We start from the raw sequence: 20,333 nt of genomic DNA on the forward strand, positions 1-20,333 counted from the left end.
GATAATAGAGTGTTGCTGGAATAAAAGATGACAGAAAAAACCGGAGTACCCGGAGAAATTCCTGGCCTGTCTCCACTTTGTCCAGAACAAAACTCGCATGTAGTAACCGGGATTTGAACCACGCAACCCAGCGGTGGGAGGCCAGCGCACTGCCGTCTGAACCATCGAGGCACTGATTATTTCACTATTATTTTAAATAAGCTACTCTCTCCCTCCCTCCACAGAGTACCGCCCGCGTTACCTTAAAAGGACGTTGTCAGTGAGGAATATTTGAGTGGAGTATAAAGAGCGCTCTTTACGAAGGCGCTTGCCTTCTCGCTGCGAGAGCCACGTGTAGTGATAATGCTCGCTGACAGAGCTGAGCGATAACGCTGGGCAGTCGGACTCCAGGTGATCTCGACACAGGACGACTCACACGAGCCAGGCAGGTATGTACCGGTGTGACGGTCAGACTAGACGGTGTGTTTATAACTAACACTTATTGTGTTCCTCACTGATACAGTCTCCTGCCATATTAATAGACTCGCCATAAGGACTATTTTCCAATACAGCATTCTATCACTCATTCACTTGTATTATGTCCGCAACCGTAATGTAACGTTACGCTATTAGCTGCCGTCCTCGGGGGCCCGGCTTCGAGGGCAGGAAGACTGGTATGTGGTTAAAATGGTACACGCAGCTCACCTCCACTGCGGCGGGAAGGGGGGGGGATCTTTGAAGGAGCTGAACGAGTTTCCCTTTACTGTTATTAATTGAATATTGTCGTGACCTTGTTAAATGAAATGAAATAGAATGTTTTTCATTTTCTTTCTTGAACATTCGCTAGTTTCTTTTTCGGGAATTGGCAGATTCTTGTATTAACTGTGTGTTATTCAAATGTACTTTAATCCGATTCCTTGTGTTCTTTCTTTCTTTCGTTCTTTCTTTCTTAATGAGTTTACCCTCCAGGGTTCGTTTTTCCCCCGGACTCACCGAAGAATCCACCTCTACAGCCTTAAGTGCAGTGTCATGGAGCGTGAGATTTTGGGTGAAGGGGATACAGCTTGGTAGGAAGGCCAGTTCCTCGCCCAGGTGGCCTCATCTGTTATGCTGAACAGGGGCCTTGTGGAGAAGGGGGATATGAAAATTGGAAGGGATAGGGAAGGAAGAGGGAAGGAAGCGGCCGTTGCATTAAGTTAGGTATCATCCCGGCATTTGCCTGGAGGAGAAGTGCGAAAGCACGGAAAGCCACTTCGAGGATGGCTGAGGTGGGAATCGAATCCCCCTCTACTCAGTTGACCACCCGAGGCTGAGTGGACCCCGTTCTAGCCCTCGAACCACTTTTCAAATTTAGCCGCAGAGCCGGGAATCGAACCCGGGCACCCGGAGGTGGCAGCTAATCACGCTAATCACTACACCACAAATTCATTGCCTTTCAGGGATAGATATATTTTCAAGAGTGCACATTGTGTGTTTCTCTTTCAAATGCTGGTAGTGTGTGTCGGAAATGATAATATTTGTTGGGTGTTCACACCTACTGTTTGTTTCCCTTTGCTTTTGAGCGTCCTGAAGTGGTGTCACATTTTAGGCTGTTAGGAACAAATGCGCATTTTTTAATTTGATTTTGTGAATATCGATAAATTGTTATATATTTCAACATTAACTGTAAAGAATTTTTCTAGTTCTAGTATGCGAATATAAATTTTCTGTATGAGAGGAAATGAAATTCTAAATATACACAATGTTTTTTCTAGATTAAGAGTATATTTAAGAGCAAAACATCTGTCTTCTTCTTCTTCTTCTCCTCCTCCTTCTTCTTCTTCTTCTTCTTCTCGAGAGCAAGAATCTGAAAAATGTAATATTCGTGATAATCTTCTTTTCTTATTTTTCCTCGGAAAATTGCTGCGCTAATGTATATTAATCCCTCTTTTTACATTTTGTCCCTTTGGACAACGAATTTATTTTCCAATAGCTCGTTACTTAAGATTATTTTCATTTATACAAATGGACATGTAATTTCGTTTTGATTAGTTTCTGAGGCTGTAGTGAAATGAAATGAACTGGCGTATGGCCTTCAGAGATACCCGGTGCCCTTTAGATGGGTGACCTGCGCTTCTGTGAGGATGGAGCCCTAGCTAAGATGATGGTGATAATAATACTGTTGTGTAGTCTTCAAGGAGGTCTGGTGTAGTTATTTCGAGCTCACGTCGTATGGGCGACCTGCGCGTCCATGGGGATGGGACCCTACCTATGATGGATCATAATGATGAAGACGTCACACACACCCAGCCAGTCTACCGAAATTAACCAACGAAAGTTAAAATCCAGTTTCAAGCGGTCAGGAATGTAACCCGGCCTGAAATCGAACCCGGAATCCCCTTAACCAAAGGCCACGGAACTGGACTAAACTCATGTCCTTATTCTGAGGTGGTGCACCTCATCTACAAGCTGGATGTACCATTTCAGCCACATACCAGCTCTCCTGCCATTCTTAAATTTCTGGCAGTATTGCGTATCGAACCCAGACCACCGAGGCCGGTAGATAACAGTGCTGACCCTTACGCTAAGGAGGCGGACTACCTAAGATGATTTCTAATGTCTGAGACAGAAAAAATATCAAGTCCCCGAATCACAAGAATTCAACATAGTAAAATATTTCGGAGTGATAATGTAAAGCGCCAGGTTGCCAATAATATCGTGCTCCAAAACAGTTGATATTGGAGTCCTCCAGTTCCACAATGAATGTGAAAACTGAGTATTTCTTTTCGTGCAAGGAAGAGGTGAGTAAAATCTAACAGTGGGGACATTAAGTAAACAATAACTGAATAGTGAAATAATGTGTATAAATTCTTATAGGCCTATACGACCATTGGAACGGAACTTTTCATTTGATAATATAAAAATACCGTGTACGCCTCTGTGGTGTAGTGGTTAGTGTGACTAGCTGCCACCTCCTGAAGCGCGGGTTCGATTCCTGGTTCTGCCACGAAACTTGAATCGTGGAATGAGGGACGGAACGGGGTCCACTAAGCCTCGGGTGGTCATCTGAGTAGAGGGGAGTTCGATTCCCACATCAGCCATCCTCGAGGTGGTCTTCCATGGATTCCCACTTCTCCTCCATGGAAATGCCGGGATGGTGCCTAACTTAAGGACACGACCGCTTACTTCCCTCTCCCTTGTCTATCCCTTCCGAACTTCCCATCCCCCCAAAAAGGCCCCTGTTCAGCTTAGCAGGTGAGGCTGCCTGAGCGATGTACTGGTACTCCTTCCCGGTTTTATCCTGTCGACCCAAAAAATCTCACGCTCCAGGACACTACCCTTGAGGCGGTAGAGGTGGGATCCCTCGCTGAGTCCGAGGAAAAAACCAGCCCTGGAGGGTAAGCAGATTATGACAAGAAGAAAAATGCCGTTCATTTATATCAAAGTAACAAGAAAGATTACCGTTTCTTGTATACGGAAATATGTAAATTTATATTATTATTATTCCTGCATTTTACCCAATTTTATTAGGGTTATCACTTACTTACTCACTTACTTATTTACTTAACCTGTTTACCCTCCAGGGTTTATTTTTCCCTCGGACTCAGCGTGAGACATTGGGTCTGGGTATACAACCGGGGAGAATGACCAGTACCTCGCCCAGGCGCCTTCACCTGCTATGCTGAACAGGGGCCTTGGTGGAGGATGGGAAGATTTAAAGCGATAGACAAGGAAGAGGGAAGGAAGCGGCCGTGGCCTTAAGTTAGGTACCATCCCAGCATTTGCCTGGAGGAGAAGAGGGGAAACCACGGAAAACCACTTCCAGGATGGCTGAGGTGGGAATCGAACCCATCTCTAGTCAGTTAACCTCCCGAGGCTGAGTGGACCCCGTTCCAGGCCTAGTACCACTTTTCATATTTCGTGGCAGAGCCGGGAATCGTACCCGGGCCTCCGGGGGTGGGAGCTAATCACAGTAATCACTACACCACAGAGGCGTACTGGGGTTATTAGGCCCTACATGATTTGAATTTGTCCCAGTTTTACGGCAGATGCAGATTTGGCAACACCGTCGCAAAAATCATTTGAATTCGCCCGCGAAGCGATGCGATTGGCTAACTTCGGCAGCTGACAAAAATGGAAACGGCGTGAGATCGAATAATTTTTTTTTTCAAATTTCTGTCAGTTTGGTAGATCCTGTGAGTGTTTTGGCAAATTAAGTACTGAGGTGCCTCCGTGGCTCAGGCGAAAGAGCGCTGGCCTTTCACCGCTGGGTTCCATCGTTCAAATCCCGGTCACTCCATTTGAGGTATGTGCTGGACAAAGCGGAGGCACGACAGGTTTTTCTCCGGGTACTCCGGTTTTCCCTGTCATCATTCATTCCAGCAACGCTCTGCAGTATAATTTCATCTGTTAGTCATTAATCATTGTATCAGAGGAGTGCGACAGGCTCCGGCAGCCGGCACAGTTCCTATCCTCGCCACTGGATTGAGGCCTCATTCATAATTCCATCCCTGACCCGGTCAAATGACTGAAAACAGGCCGTGGATTTTCATTTTCAAGTATCGAGTGCAACCCTCGCCCTCAATCAGATGGTTAATTATGAGCACTTGAACATCTCCCCTACTTCTGCACTACGATGATAAATTTTAGCTCCAAATCCCTTCCTTTATCTGTCGTTATAAATGGGTTGTTATTCCTGCAATGGGGATTATCTGTCAGCGGGTGTTCCCTCATTCTGTTGACGGGTGATAAGGCTGGTGTTTGTTTACGCGGCACTTTGATTTGTGTCCTCGCGTGACAACATGCTCTCACTTTTTCTATTCTTAAAGAATGACACAGACGAGGTGAATTCCCCGTTCTACATGTGTACCAACTTAGAAGTCGTTACAAATAAATGTGCCGTGCGATGTTCGAGAAGAGTTCCTTCAAACACTCCAACCACGCCACTCGAAACATACAATATTGCAAACTGTAAAATTTAGAACAGGCCAGAAAGTGGAAACATTCCCCTGAACTTAGGGACGTTTAGAGAAACTTGCAATGCCGGCTTCTTCTATAAAAGCAATGAACTGTGACAACATACAATAAAGCTCCTATACATAGTGGTCGGAAGCGACGTGAACCGGATCTATCAGCGTTAAAGGGTTGGTCATGCTGATAAATAATATGAAAGAATTTATTCTAGCATCGTTGTCATTTTATCAGTTGCTGAAGTTAGCCAATGAGATCACTTCACGGGCGAATTTCCAAATGGGCTTTGCGAGGTGATGTTGCTAAATCTTTGCGTGGCTTAAGACCGGCATGCGTTTCTTAAAACAACCTCTGCCATCAGGGTAGATATAATCGTCAGTTTAATTGGCCTACCCCCTCTCCGTTTCACTTTTCCCACTATCTGAACCTCATCAATATCCGCCTCACTGAAGTTTATCTTCATTCTATATCGTATCATCTCCACCAACTAATAAACCAGTGTCACTTTATCTTCTTTCGCAGTTTCTTCTACATAAATAAAAATATTCTTCTTCGTTCCTGGTTTCCATACTCTACTTATCTCTTCAGATACGTCACCTCTTCCTCCAGCAACTGGACTTTCTTTTGCATTCCTTCCATCTCCTCCCAATTACTCTCATCTTTCTCTTTTATCTTCCTTCGTAATGTATTGTCTTAAGTCCTTTAGCTCCTTTGCATGATCCCTACTCATTTCCTTTAATTTATCTGACACGCCTCTCTCACCACGTCCTTTATCGCCTCAATTTCCTCCCACACAAGGGCGCCCACCGGATCAGTCCCAGGGTTAATTTCCACATCTATTATCAGCAACGCTACCATAACCACCGTCACCAGCATCCCTGATATCTTCCCTATTTCTTCTCCCCGATTCCACTTGCATAATTTCGTTGTCTTCTTCCTCCTACACTACCAACTTCCAATCCTCACTCGATACAGCTCCAATACAATCCCCATCCCTCAGCACTCATTCAGCACATCCGTTCACATTGCTTACTCAGTCGAGACTGTTAAGATAAGCATGAGAGCACCAGTCGAAGAATAAATCTAATCCAGGGGAGGGGTTTGAATACGGACCTCCTATCTGACAGGATCATGCCAAAGCAAGTACGGTACGGTGATAATGGTTGAAACCAACACTGTGTTTGTGTTTGAATCTGATTCCTCGGCAAGGCTCTCAATCCGTTCTTAAGTCACATACAGATATCGCAACAATGGCGCGCTGAGCCCATTTGAAATCACCCGTGAAGCGATCTGATTGGCGAAATTAGGCAGCTGATAAAATTATAACGGTGCGAGATATAAAATAATTTATCAGGATGACCAACCCTCTAAAGCTCATATACGAGGTTTGCGTTGTTTCTGACCACACTGTATAAACATTGGTGTGTATTACTTCTACAGAGGGAATTTATACATTTTACTGAAGTTTCTTTGACTGATGTTTGATATAACGTGCTATTTATATTCCGTGACTAGGGCCATGGCCTACGCTAACACCAGGTTTTGTTGAGGATATATTTTACATATCTCGGCCTTCGAAAAAGCAAAAGCAACACTTTGGTGCCATTCGCAATCATTATGGTCAATCAATCAATCAATCAATCAATCAATCAATCAATCAATCAATCAATCAATCAATCAATCACTGATGATCTACATTTAGGGCAGTCGCCCAGGTGGCAGATTCTCTGTTTGTTGCATGTTGTATGTTGGGTATTCAGCCCGAAGGCTGGTTTGATCCTCTGCAGCTCCGCCAACAGCTGTCATAAACAGCCTAGGCGTCACTGAAGAGGCGTACTACGGAAATGAGGAGTGAGGTAGTTTCCCGTTGCTTTCCTCACCGAGCCAGCCGCTGCTATTAGGATACATATCAGTCTGCCAAGCCCACTGAAATGCTTGCACCAACCGACCCTTTGAGCGATATCTTCATACCATTCATAACAGGGACTGGCTGCAGCAGATTCCCTATCTGTTGTTTTACTAGCCTTTTCTTAAATGATCGCAAAGAAATTGGAAAATTATTGAACATCTCTCTTGGTAAGTTATTCCAATCCCTAACTCCCCTTCCTATAAACGAATATTTGCCCCAATTTGTCCTCTTGAATTCCAACTTTATCTTCATATTGTGATCTTTCCTACTTTTAAAGACACCACTCAAACTTATTCGTCTACTGATGTCCTCCCACGCCATCTCTCCTCTGACAGCTCGGAACATATCACTTAATCGAGCAGCTCGTCTCCTTTCTCCCAGTTATTCCAAGCCCAAACTTTGCAACATTTTTGTAACGCTACTATTTTGTCGGAAATCACCCAGAACAAATCGAGCTGCTTTTCTTTGGATTTTTTTCCAGTTCTTGAATCAAGTAATCCTGGTGAGGGTCCCATACACTGGAACCATACTCTAGTTGGAGTCTTACCAGATACTTACATTCCCTCTCATTTACATCCTTACTACAACCCCTAAATACCCTCATAACGATGTGCAGAGATCTGTACCCTTTATTAACAATCATATTTATGTGATTACCCCAATGAAGGTCTTTTCTTATATTAAAACCTGGGTACTTACAATGATCCCCAAAAGGAACTTTCACCCCGTCAACGCAGTAATTAAAACTGAGAGGACTTTTCCTATTTGTGAAACTCACAACCTAACTTTTAACCCCGTTTATCATCATACCATTGCCACTGTCCACCTCACGACACTATCGAGGTCACCCTGCAGCCGCTCACAATCTTGTAACTTATTTATTTATCTGTACAGAATAACATCATCTGCAAACAGCCTTATCTCTGATTCCACTTCTTTACACATATCATTGATATATATAAGGAAACATAAAAGTCCAATAATACTGCCTTGAGGAATTCCCCGCTTAATTATTACAGGGCCAGATAAAGCTTCACCTACTCTAGTTCTCTGAGTTCTATTTTCTAGAAATATAGCCACCCATTCAGTCACTCTTTTTTATAGTCCAATAGCACTCATTTTTGCCAGTAGTCTTCCATGATCTACCCTATCAAATGCCTTAGATAGGTGATTAGAGTATGGAACTGTGGATCCAATAATCATAAATATCTGGCAGATTAATGCTGTCTATGAGTTTAAAATACGTAAAGAGAACCTCCTTCAAATAGCAAAAGCAACAGTTTGGCGCTGCTCACAATTATTATTTTAGTAACAGTACAGAAATGCGGATCCAGTAACCATATATATTTTTTTACAATTGGCTTGACGATGTGGTAGGAAAGAGCTAGGAGTGGGAAAGAATTGGCCGTGGCCTTAATTAAAGTACAGCCCAAGCATATGCCTGGTGTGAATATGCGAAACCACGGAAAATCATCTTCGGGGCTGCCGACACTGGGGTTCGAACCCAATATCTCCCGAATGCAAACTTACAGCTCCGCGCTCCTAACCGCACGACCAACTCACTCGGTAACCGTAAGTATCTCGGCAGAGTAACGCTATCTATGAATTTAATTCTAGCCTCCTTGGCCTTGCCTAGACTGACGCACGTGTCTGCTTCGAACACTAGACCTGTAATCTAGAACCCTTGGTTACGGTCTGTCAATTCTTCATCCGATTTCTACAGCACGGGGTAATATGATGCTATTATCTGGAAAACAGTTGGTTTTAGAGCCTTTAAACGAGCCCTTAGCAACCTATCGAATTTTGTTCCTCGCATCGTGAGGCTTAACATGAGCATTGCCTCGTCCTTGTTAGACAAACTCCATATTTCGCATACACTGAACATCCACAGCCTGTTTCCAGTCGTTCGACCGAGTCAGGAATGAAATGAATGAAGCCCCCATCCAGCGGCGAGGATGGGAATTGTGGCAGATGCCGAAGCGTGTCGCACTTCTCTGGAGCAATTCAATTATTAATGACTGACAGATGAAATGAAATTATAAAGGATAGTGTTGCTGGAATGAAAGATCACAGGGAGAACCGGAGTACCCGGTAAAAGTCCTGTCCCACCTCCGCTTTGTCCTGCACAAATCTCATATGGAGTGACCAGAATTTGAACCATGGAACCCAGCGATGTGGGAAGGAAGCTGCAACCTGAGCAACGAAGGCTCTTCGTATGCATGAGGCTGTCCGAATACAAACATTGTTCTGATCCAACTCGTTCGGTGATACTTTTAACTTTTTTTTTTTTGCTAGTTGCTTTACGTCGCACCGACACAGATAGGTCTTATGGCGACGATGGGCCAGGAAAGGGCTAGGAGTGGGAAGGAAGCACCCGTGGCCTTAATTAAGGTACAGCCCTAGCATTTGCCTGGTGTGAAAATGGGAAACGACGGAAAACCATTTTCAGGGCTGCCGACAGTGGGGTTCGAACCTACTATCTCCCGAATACTGGATACTGGCCGCACTTAAGCGACTGAAGCTATCGAGCTCGGTTTATACATTTAACTGGATGAGCTTTGAGAGATATTCACGAATTTCAGTTTACATTGAACATCGCTCATGTGGAAATATTTGAGTAATTTTCATGCTGGCATTTTACTGCAAATGAACAAATCCTAATCCGTCAATGGCAGGTATGACAACTAAGTTTAGGAATAACAATAACAGGTCATATGTTTTGTAAATACAGTAAACTAGCGCCTGGGTGTAGAAAGGGAGGATTTTTATTTTAAAAATTGACTTTCGGTCTTAAAGACGATTTAACCAGCCACAATTTTGTATGTTTCGGATTATTAATTATGAATTGACAATTTTTGTATGTTTCTGTTTATTTATTATGAATCGAATTTGATGAACTGGACTTCTACATTTAAGACGAACACAATCACTCAGCCGCCGAGCCGGAGAAATTAACCAGACTAAGTTAGGCCAGCACGCTAACCATTTATCCATGGAATCGGAAAAGAGTATTTTTTATTTTTACAAGGGATCGAGAGAACGGACATTTTTACTGGTAAAATCCTCTTCCATTTCTTATAGATTCTTCACACCGAATTTCTTTTGTATCCAAGATTTAACCGTTCTTCGGGAAGGCACCTTATCTCTTGGATTCGGAAATTTATCACGTAAAGAAGTACTAAATATGCGATAAAATATGCCCTAAAAACTAGCTCAATATGACCTAAAAAAGGTAAAAATAGCGTAAGAATTTTAGGGTGTAGACAACAAGTATATTAGAGTATTAAATGTGCCAAAGAATGATTAGCGATAATAAAGCAGGCATAATTTAATCACACAAACTGACAGCGCTACAGTAGGTCGCCTCCGGAGAGACCTGGTGCAGGTATTTCGAGTTGACGCCGTGTAGGCGACCTGCGCGTCTGTGTTGATGGTATCCTAAAAATATGAACTTTAATGCTGAATACGTCACAAACACCCAGTCCCCGAGCCATAGGAATTAACTAATGTAAATATAAATCCCCGATCCTACCGGGGAAGCGAACCCGTGACCCCTTGGACCAAAGGCCAGCATTTAGCGATGCAGCCGTAGAGTAGGTACGTTAAAATTTTATATTTCTTCAACTTCTTCTTCATCTGGTTACGCTCCAGGGTCGGTTTTTCCCTCGGACTCAGCGGAGGATCCCATCTCTACCACCTCAAGAGCAGTGTCCTGGAGCTTCAGACTCTGGATCGAGGATACAACTGGCGAGGATGACCACTACCTCGCCCAGGCGGCCTCACCTGCTATGCTGAAGAGGGGCCTTGGAGGGGATGGCAAGATTGGAAGGGATAGACAAGGAAGAGGGAAGGAAGCGGCCGTGGCCAGGAGGAAAAGTGGGAAACCACGAAAAACCACTTCCAGGATGGCTGAGGTGGGAATCGAACCAACCTCTACTTAGTCGATCTCCCGAAGCTGAGTGGACCCCGTTCCAGCCCTCGTACCACATTTCAAATTTCGTGGCAGAACCGGGAATCAAACCCGAGCCTCCGGGGGTGGCAACTAATCACACTAACCACTACACCACAGAGGCGGACGAAAACTTTATACATTCATACAGTAAGTTATCACAGCCCTGAGGTACAGTTCTCACACCGTTTTCCTAAACCTGAATCAAGAACACGAAATATTAGTATACTTTTTGTTACCTGTAGGTGTACCTTCGTACAGCATCGCTTTTTCTAATTCCTGTCTCCTAAACCTGTTGCCAACATATTTCCGGAAAAGATATAACAATATATCAATTACTGTATTTTTAAATCCTGCGTTGAAATTCGACGCGGATAACATGAACTTTGTTAAAAACAACGCTGCATTTTAAACAAAAATGCTCAGGATATAATTTAATATGATCTCATATCACTAAAATGAGAAAATATGACCAGATCAATAAAAATGGCTGAAATATGCGTTTATATGCAACATAAAATTGCTTTAAATGGGTCAGGGACCAATCAATCAATACTGATCTACATTTAGGACAGTCGCCCAGGTGGCAGATTCACTACCTGCTGTTTTCCTATCATCATCATAATCATCATCATCAGTTTACCCTCCAGGTTCGGTTTTTCCCTCGGACTCAGCGAGGGATCCCACCTCTACCGCCTCAAGGGCAGTGTCCTGGAGCTTCAGACCCTTGGTCGGGGGATACAACTGGGGAGAATGACCAGTACCTCGCCCAGGCGGCCTCACCTGCTATGCTGAACAGGGGCCTTGTGGAGGGATGGGAAGATTGGAAGGGATAGGCAAGGAAGAAGGAAGGAAGCGGCCGTGGCCTTAAGTTAGGTACCATCCCGGCATTCGCCTGGAGGATAAGTGGGAAACCACGGAAAACCACTTCCAGGATGGCTGAGGTGGGAATCGAACCCACCTCTACTCAGTTGACCTCCCGAGGCTGAGTGGATCCCGTTCCAGCCCTCGTACCACTTTTCAAATTTCGTGGCAGAGCCGGGAATCGAACCCGGACCTCCGGGGGTGGCAGCTAATCACGCTAACCACTACAGCACAGAGGCGGCTGTTTTCCTATCATTTTCTTAAATGATTTCAAAGAAATTGGATATTTATTGAACGTCTCCCTTGGTAAGTTATTCCAGTTCCTAACTCCCTTTCCTATAAACGAATATTTTATTTACCCCAATTTGTCCTCTTGAATTACAACATTGTTCCATATTGTGATCTTTCCTGCTTTTAAAGTCACCACTCAAACTTATTCGTCTACTAATGTCATTCTACGCCATCTGTCCAGTGACAGCTCGGAACATACCACTTAGTGGAGCAGCTCGTCTTCTTGCTCCGAAGTCTTCCCAGCCCAAACTTTGCAACTTTTTTTATTACACTACTCTTTTGTCGGAAATCGCCCAGAACAAATCGAGCTGCTTTTCTTTGGATTTTTCCAGTTCTTCAATCAAGTATACCTGGTGAGGGTCCCATACACTGTAATTATATTCTGGCTGGGGTCTTACCAGAGACTTATATACCCTTTCCTTTACATCCTTACTACAACCCCTAAACACTCTCATAACCATGTGAAGAGATCTATACCCTTTATTCACAATCCCATTATGCGATTACCCCAATGAAGATCTTTCCTTATATTAACACCTAGGTACCTAAAGTGATCCCCCATTAGGAACTTTCACCCCATAAACGCAGTAATTAAAACTGAAAGGACTTTTCCTATTTTTGAAACTCACAAACTGACTTTTAACCACGTTTATCATCATAGCATTGTCCGGCTCCATGGCTAAATGGTTAGCGTGCTGGCCTTTGGTCACAGGGGTCCCGGGTTCGATTCCCGGCAGGGTTGGGAATTTTAACCTTAATTGGTTAATTTCGCTGGCACATGGGCTGGGTGTATGTGTCGTCTTCATCATCATTTCATCGTCATCATGACGCGCAGGTCGCCTACGGGTGTCAAATCAAAAGACCTGCAACTGGCGAGCCGAACTTGTCCTCCGAGACTCCCGGCACTAAAAGCCATACGCCATTTCATTTTTTTTTTTCATCATACCATTGCCTACTATCCATCTCACAACGTTATCGAGGTCATTTTGCAGTTGCTCACAATCTTGTAACTTATGTAACTTCATCTGCAAAAAGCCGTATCTCTGATACCACTCCTTTAAGCATATAACTTATATATATAAGGAAACGTAAAAGTCCAACGATATTGCCTTGAGGAATTCCCCTCTTAATTATTACAGGGTCGGATAAAGCTTCACCTACTCTAACACTCTGAGATCTTAATTTTTATCTTCTTCTCCTTCTTCTTCATCTTAATCTGTTTACCCTCCAGGGTCGGTTTTTCCCTCGGTCTCAGCGAGATATCCCACGTCTAACACCTCAAAGGCAGTGTCCTGGAACTACAGACTTTGGGTCGGGGCATACAACTGGGGAGAATGCCCAGTAGCTCGCCCAGGCGGTCTCACCTACTATGCTGAACAGGGGCCTTGTGTGGGATGAGAAGATGGGAAGATATAGACGAGAAAGAGGGTAGGAAGCGGTCGTGGCCTTAAGTTAGGTACCATCCCGGCCTGGAAGAGAAGTGGGAAACCACGGAAAGCCACTTCCAGGATGGCTGAGGTGGGAATAGAACCCTCCTCTACCCATTTGACCTCACGAGGCTGAGTGGACCCCGTTCCAGCCCTCGTACCACTTTTCAAATTTCGTGGCAGAGCCGGGAATCGGACCCGGGCCTCCGGGGGTGGCAGCTAATCGTGCTAACCACTACACCACAGAGGCGGACTATTTTTTTATCTACCAGTACTAAATGTTCATAAAACTATTGAAAAAGGCTGGCGAAACAATATGCATAAATCAGGCATATCAAAACGAGTTATCTGACCTATTTATAACGAACGATGCATAGTAGCACGGGTCCACTAATTATTATTATTATTATTATTATTATTATTATTATTATTATTATTATTATTATTATTATTATTATTATTATTATTAAGCACACATTTACTGTTTACATAACAGTTGTGAGCCTCTGTTAATTGAGCTTTGTGCAGCAACTCTCTGACAAGTAGCACACCACAGTGAAGTTGGATTCTAGGAAGTCACTCATGCTAAGAGAGGAACTGAGTGGCAAGTTCTTGAGGGTGTATGTTGCATAGGCACACGAGTTAAATTTATGACCACTCTTGTGCAAACACTTTCCCTGGCCTTAATTATGGAAATAAATGTACACATTCACTATGAACTAACTTTCCAGCACTCTATAATAAGTCAATTTCTACATAGTCTAATCAGCACTCTGAAATTAGGGGAGCTCATAGCGAGTTAAGTAACTCATTTCCAAATAATACAGTGGTATATTCCAGTGTTGTTCAGTTATTTGTTAACTGTTGACTGTTTTGTAGTGGTTAGTGTGATTAGCTGCCACACCTAGAGACCCGAGTTCGATTCGCGGCTCTGCCACGAAATTCGAAAAGTGGTGCGTGGACTGGAATGGAGTTCACTCAGCCTCGGGAGGTGAACTGAGTAGAGGGGGTACGAATCACACATTAGCCATACTCGAAATGGTTTTCCGTGATTTCCTCACTTCTTCTTCTTCTTCGGGGAAATGCCGGAATAGTACCTAACTTAAGGCCACAGCTGCCCCTTCTTCCTTCCTTGTCTATCCTTTCCAATCTTCCCTTTGCGCACAATGCCCCTTTTCTTCATAACAGGTGAGACCGCCTGGGCGAGGTACTGGTCCTCCTCCCCAGTTGTAAACCCGACCAAATGTCTCACACTCCTGGAAACTGCCTTTGAGGTGGCAGAGGTTTGATTACTGACTGAGTAGGGGGGAAAATCCCAACCCTGGTCGGTGAATGGATTAAATATAAAATAAATTCACACTGACTACTTTCATGCCTTTTGGAGACGCCAAAATTTCGTCCTATAGGAGTTTTGCAGGAATGTCAGCATCTGAACTTTTTACTCCAGGTGTCTATTCTGCAATCGCTAAAAATATAGCATATTTAGACTAGTTTCCGCCGTAAGTTAAAGTGTGGGCCTACATTATATCTTGTTATAAAGCAAAGCAAAATCATGAAGGCCGTTGGAATGGTGGGAGGCACTTGGTGGCGTAGAGTATATAGCTCTACGCCCGGACGTCTTTGTCCCCAGGAATTAACCTGGAACTCATTTTTGGTGTAGGCTGAGTGAACCTCAGGCCATGTGCACCTCCGGAAATGGAAATCTCGTTTCTTAAAATTCTCGACTTCCTGGCGGGGAATCGAACCCATGTCCTTCCGGGTAAAACAAGCACGCCTTTACCACCCCGACAAAGCAGCCCCATTTTATCTCGTTATGTGAAACTGACAATGTAAGTACCTTACATTCATACGTTACAGACATTGAATAATGAACAAATGAACGTCACACGGTGAAGCAATATATTTTACATTATTACACTCGACCACGGGGCCCTTAAAATGGGAGCGGCAGAATACATCCAAGATATCCCCGGCCTGTCATAAGAGGTGACTAAAATGGTCCCAGAAGCTCGTAACAAGGGAGCATGGAATGGCGACCGTGGGACCTTGGCATTGCTTCAACTTACTTTTGCCAGACTCCTCACTTTCATCTATCCTATCCGACCTCGAAGACAAGAGTTGTCTTGTTCTTTTCCGACCCCGGCGGTATTAGAGCATTCGATGCCTTCGTGGTCCTTGCCTTTCTGTGGCCGACATCTTTATTTTCGAAGTGTCGGACAGGTTTCCAAGAATGAGGCATTGTTGGATACCTGCACATTTCAATTTAAAACAAGTTACCGTTTCCAACAACTGTGATTGGTTGATAAATTTTTAGACATTTTTTTTTTTTACAAGTTGCTTTACGTCACACCGACGTAGATGTATATCATAAGGCGACGATCGGATAGGAAAGGGCTAGGAGTGAGAACGAAGTGACCTTGGCCCCAGAATTAGCTGGTGGGAAAACGGGAAACCACGGAAAAGCCATATTCAGGTCTGCCGACAGTGGGGATGCAACGCACTACCTCCCAAAAGCAAACTGATGGCTACGTGATCCAAACCGCTTCGGGAGATAGTAGGTTCGAACCCCACTGTCGGCAGCCCTGAAAATGGTTTTCCGTGGTTTCCCATTTTCACACCAGGCAAATGCTGGGGATGTACCTTAATTAAGGCCACGGCCGCTTCCTTCCCACTCCTAGCCCTTCCCTGTCTCATCGTCGCCATAAGACCTATCTGTGCCGGTGCGACGTAAAGCAACTAGCAAAAAAAAAAAAAAAAAAAAAAAAAATCCAAACCGCACAGCCACTTGGTAAGTAGAAATATTCATTTTGTAGCCCCTATAACGCCTATGTTGCCTACTTTGTTTTCATCAAACCACCAAATAACTTAATGTGATTGCTCCTAGAAAAACCGCTGTGTGATAATATTTCACCTTAGAACTCTGACCAGAAAGGTTCTGTAATCTAAGGTTGAGTATTGCATGAACTACTTTTCCTTCTTTTTTCTATCGCTTTTCCCCACACCTGTGGGGACGCGGGTGCGAACTGCGTCGCACGTGTGTATTTGGCCCTGTTTTATGGCCGGATGCCCGTCCTAACGCCGACCCTATATGGAGGGATATAATCACTATTGCGTGTATCTGTCATGGTTGGTAGTGTAGTGTGTTGTTTGAATATGAAGAGGAAAGTGTTGGGGCAAACACAAACACCCAGTCCCCGGGCCAGAAGAATTAATCAGAGAAAAATCCCGACCCGGCCGGAAATCGAACCCGGGACCCTCTGAACCGAAGCCCTCAACGCTGACCATTCAGACAACGAGTCGGACCAGTATTGCATGAACTACGTGTACTGCGAGTCAGTATTTTCCCCTCAACATTGTCACATAACGGTATTTCGAGGACCAACGAACATATTACATAATCACAAGTAGCCTGTAGATATTTGAGATGTGCGTAGTCATCGTGATAACTTCCTCTGCTGTATTCCTTGACTTTTGTGACCTATTTCTTCCTTTTTTACAATTGGCTTTAGCTCGCACCGACACAGATGGGTCTTATGGCGACGATGGGATAGGAAAGGCGTATGAGTGGGAAGGAAGCGGCTGTGGCCTTAATTAAGAGACAGCCTGGTGTGAAAATGGGAAACCTCGGAAAATCATCTTCAGAGCTGCCAACAGTGGGGTTCGAACCCACTATCTCCCGAATGCAAGCTCACAGCTATGCACTCGTAACCGCACGGCCAACTCGCCAGATTTTCTTCCTTGTGACCGCAACTTTGTTGTATAGTAAAACTCATGTTATGGAATTCAGACTGGCTATATATTTATAAACATATGTTATGACTGGTACGTTATTGGAAGAAAAACACTTTCTATTATTCGTTACCTCCAAAGTAAGATTTTATGACTTATCCCTTCTCTGAAACGACTTGAACATGGATACTAAACTGAACTGTGCGCCAAGGACAATTCTATCACACGTCCTCGTAAGACGGTGATAAGAGCGCGATTTTCAGAGACCAGCTGGAAATGGTACGTGACTTAGAATATAAACAACGTGATGTTTGATACCTGGAACTACCGCGATATTAACAGTGGCTAATTCACCTCGCGCTACACATAAAGCGAGTGGTTCGTGTAATAATAAGGTTCTGCAGAACGTATAAGAACAGAACCAGAGGCAATCTTCCCTCTTTCCTCTGTACATAACTGGTGCCTGATCACGTGGATTTGTCTGGGAGAGGACCGGCTAATTGCTCCGTGGACAGAGACTTGAGGTGAATACAAGGTTGGTATCATTTTGGTATTTCTTGTATTTTCTTAATACACTTGCATCAGTATTTTCATTTACCGGGCGAGTTGGCCGTGTGGTTAGGGGCGCGCGGCTGTGAGCTTGCATCCGGGAGATAGTGGGTTCGAATCCCACTGTCGACAGCCCTGAAGATGGTTTTCCGTGGTTTCCCATTTTCACACCAGACAAATGCTGGGGCTGTACCTTAATTAAGGCCACGGCCACTTCCTTCCAACTCCTAGGACTTTCCCATCCCATCGTCGCCATAAGACCTATCTGTGTCGGTGCGACGTAAAGCCACTAGCAAAAATGTATTTTCATTTCGTCCGGAGAATTCGAGTGCTTTCTTCGGGTACAAAAAGAAATGAAATTACGTTTAGTATTGGGCTAAAACCGTTTATTAATAATACGTATCACTTATATTGTTTTCTTTTTTAATTGTCTGTTATGGTCACCATCACACTGAAATATTTATCTTATCCTACTAGCCTTTCAGTTAGCGATTGCGTCATGGGTAGCGACTGTTAATTGGCCTGAAATCTTACATCTGTTACGGAAATTCTGAGTGATCTTATGATTTGTTTTGTTTTGTTTTTTGCTAGGGGCTTTACGTCGCACCGACACAGATAGGTCTGGCGACTATGGGATAGGAAAGGCCTAGGAGTTGGAAGGAAGCGGCCGTGGCCTTAATTAAGGTACAGCCCCAGCATTTGCCTGGTGTGAAAATGGGAAACCACGGAAAACCATCTTCAGGGCTGCCGATAGTGGGATTCGAACCTAGTATTTCCCGGATGTTGTTTAAACGGGCAAAATACTGCTCACAAATCTAAGCGTACCTACGTATATAAATAGTCACATCATGACAAACATGTTAACGTCGTAAAGAACTAGTCAACTCTTCACAGTTGACATGGACTGTATGATGATAATTTCCTTCTCTTAACATATTCATGAAAGTCGAACTTACCGGTAATTTAGTTACGACCTTTGGGACATGATATATAATGTCGATGCATATCACTGTTGTGGACCAAACCAAATCTCACGGCGCAACACCTCCGACCGCTGCTCAGCCCGAAGGCCTGCAGATTATGAGATGCCGTTTGGTCAGCACGACGGATCCTCTAGGCCGTTATTCTTGGCTTTCTAGACCGGGGCCGCCATCCCACCGTCAGATAGCTCCTCAATTGTTATCAGGTAGGCTGAGTGGACCTCGAACCAGCCCTCAGATCCAAATCCTGATTTGGCCGGCAATCGAACCCGGGGCCTCCGGGGAAGAGGCAGGAACGCTACTCCTACACCACGGGGTCGGCACTGTTGTTGACACCTATTAATACTTTAGAGATTTGTTTTTATTATTTTCTTTACGTCGCACCGACACAGATAGGTCTTATGGCGACGATGGGGCAGGAAGGGGCTAGGAGTGGGAAGGAAGCGTCCGTGGCCTTAATTAAGGTACAGCCCCGGCATTTGCCTGGTGTCAAAATGAGAAAACCGCGGAAAACCATCTTCAGGGCTGCCGACAGTGGGGTTCGAACCCACGATCTCCCGAATACTGGATACTGGCCGCTCTTAAGCGACTGCAGCTATCAAGCTCGGTAAGAGAGAATAGAAACAGTTCACTTCTCGTTATAGGCTAAATGTAGAAAACGTGCTTACATTCCCTTTCCGACCAAAATACACGCTTTTGTGGATGTTTTTGGTGGTTTTGTAACCGGCATTTCAAAAGTTGGAGTAATCTCCACAGAGCTCTGTGGAAAAACCGAACGATAGGCCTACCTCTTCTAAGCTCAAGGAAGTGATTGAGTGAGAAGGGGATTGTTGTTACATCTGCGTTCAGAGGCACGTTTTACCAGGTCACAATTTTGGTGACCAATGGTTTATTATTATTATCATTATCATTATTATTATTATTATTATTATTATTATTAATATTATTATTAGCGAATAAGCCTATTAATAGTATGAAAAGTACCTAAAGGCGTCCATTTCCCATCCTTTGTGTTCATATTCCTTTCATTCTTTTACCGTGAGCTTCCTTTCTGTCTTCAGAACAAGTTGTTCCGGTTTTCTTTTCTGATCTTTCCTCTCAGTCAAATTGCCATTCGTGAATTTTGTATCTGGACATCTGGTTTTGGACATCTCGTGATAATTTCTGAATGTTTCAGATCAGTTTTTGATTTCGCCAATCCATTTCATTGTGTCTGTTTTGGCGTGACTCGTGTTTAAATAGAATTCGAATATTTGTTTTGTAAGTCTGTCTGCGTCCATTATTTTAATACGTCCATAGTATCTTAACCTGGGTTTTTCTAATGTCACTAAGAATATTCGTGCAGGCCTATTGTTTGATTTCTTCTTTGCTTTTAAGTTGGTATTGTCCGTCTGAGAGTTTTGGGTCTGGAATTTTTCTTGTGGGTTTGCGTTCCTTTTCCTCATTGTTTCCAATATCTGCTTTCCTGGTCAAAATTAGCGTTTCTGACTCACGAAATCATTCTGATTTAATCACTGTATTGTAATGCCTAAGTTTTGTGTACTTGGAGATACTGCTTTCTTCTTTTTACTTGTTGTAGATATTTTGTGTTAGTATGCAGCTTCCATCTTTTGGTATCTTATTTCGTTGGATTTTGTTGTGTATTATTATTATTATTATTATTATTATTATTATTATTATTATTATTATTATTATTGAATTTTGTA

General features: G+C 43.7%; 1 protein-coding gene across 3 annotated transcripts in view; it reads left to right on the top strand.

Moving 5' to 3' along the window:
- The window catches only part of LOC136865968 (organic cation transporter protein), a 224,244-nt gene that overhangs the window by 143,476 nt on the left and 60,435 nt on the right, over positions 1-20,333 (top strand). Inside the window, exon 1 of one of the 3 annotated variants that reach the window (XM_068226577.1) lies at positions 401-428. The exons of 1 other annotated variant lie outside the window; for it this stretch is intronic. The gene's annotated coding sequence lies outside the window, so the exon portion shown is untranslated. Of the gene's footprint in view, positions 1-400; positions 429-17,451; positions 17,634-20,333 lie in introns of those variants that run through there. One more of the 3 variants, XM_067142545.2, reaches the window with a different exon arrangement.

The sequence above is a fragment of the Anabrus simplex genome, chromosome 3 (assembly GCF_040414725.1).
Source record: "Anabrus simplex isolate iqAnaSimp1 chromosome 3, ASM4041472v1, whole genome shotgun sequence".
NCBI classification, from domain to species: domain Eukaryota; kingdom Metazoa; phylum Arthropoda; class Insecta; order Orthoptera; family Tettigoniidae; genus Anabrus; species Anabrus simplex.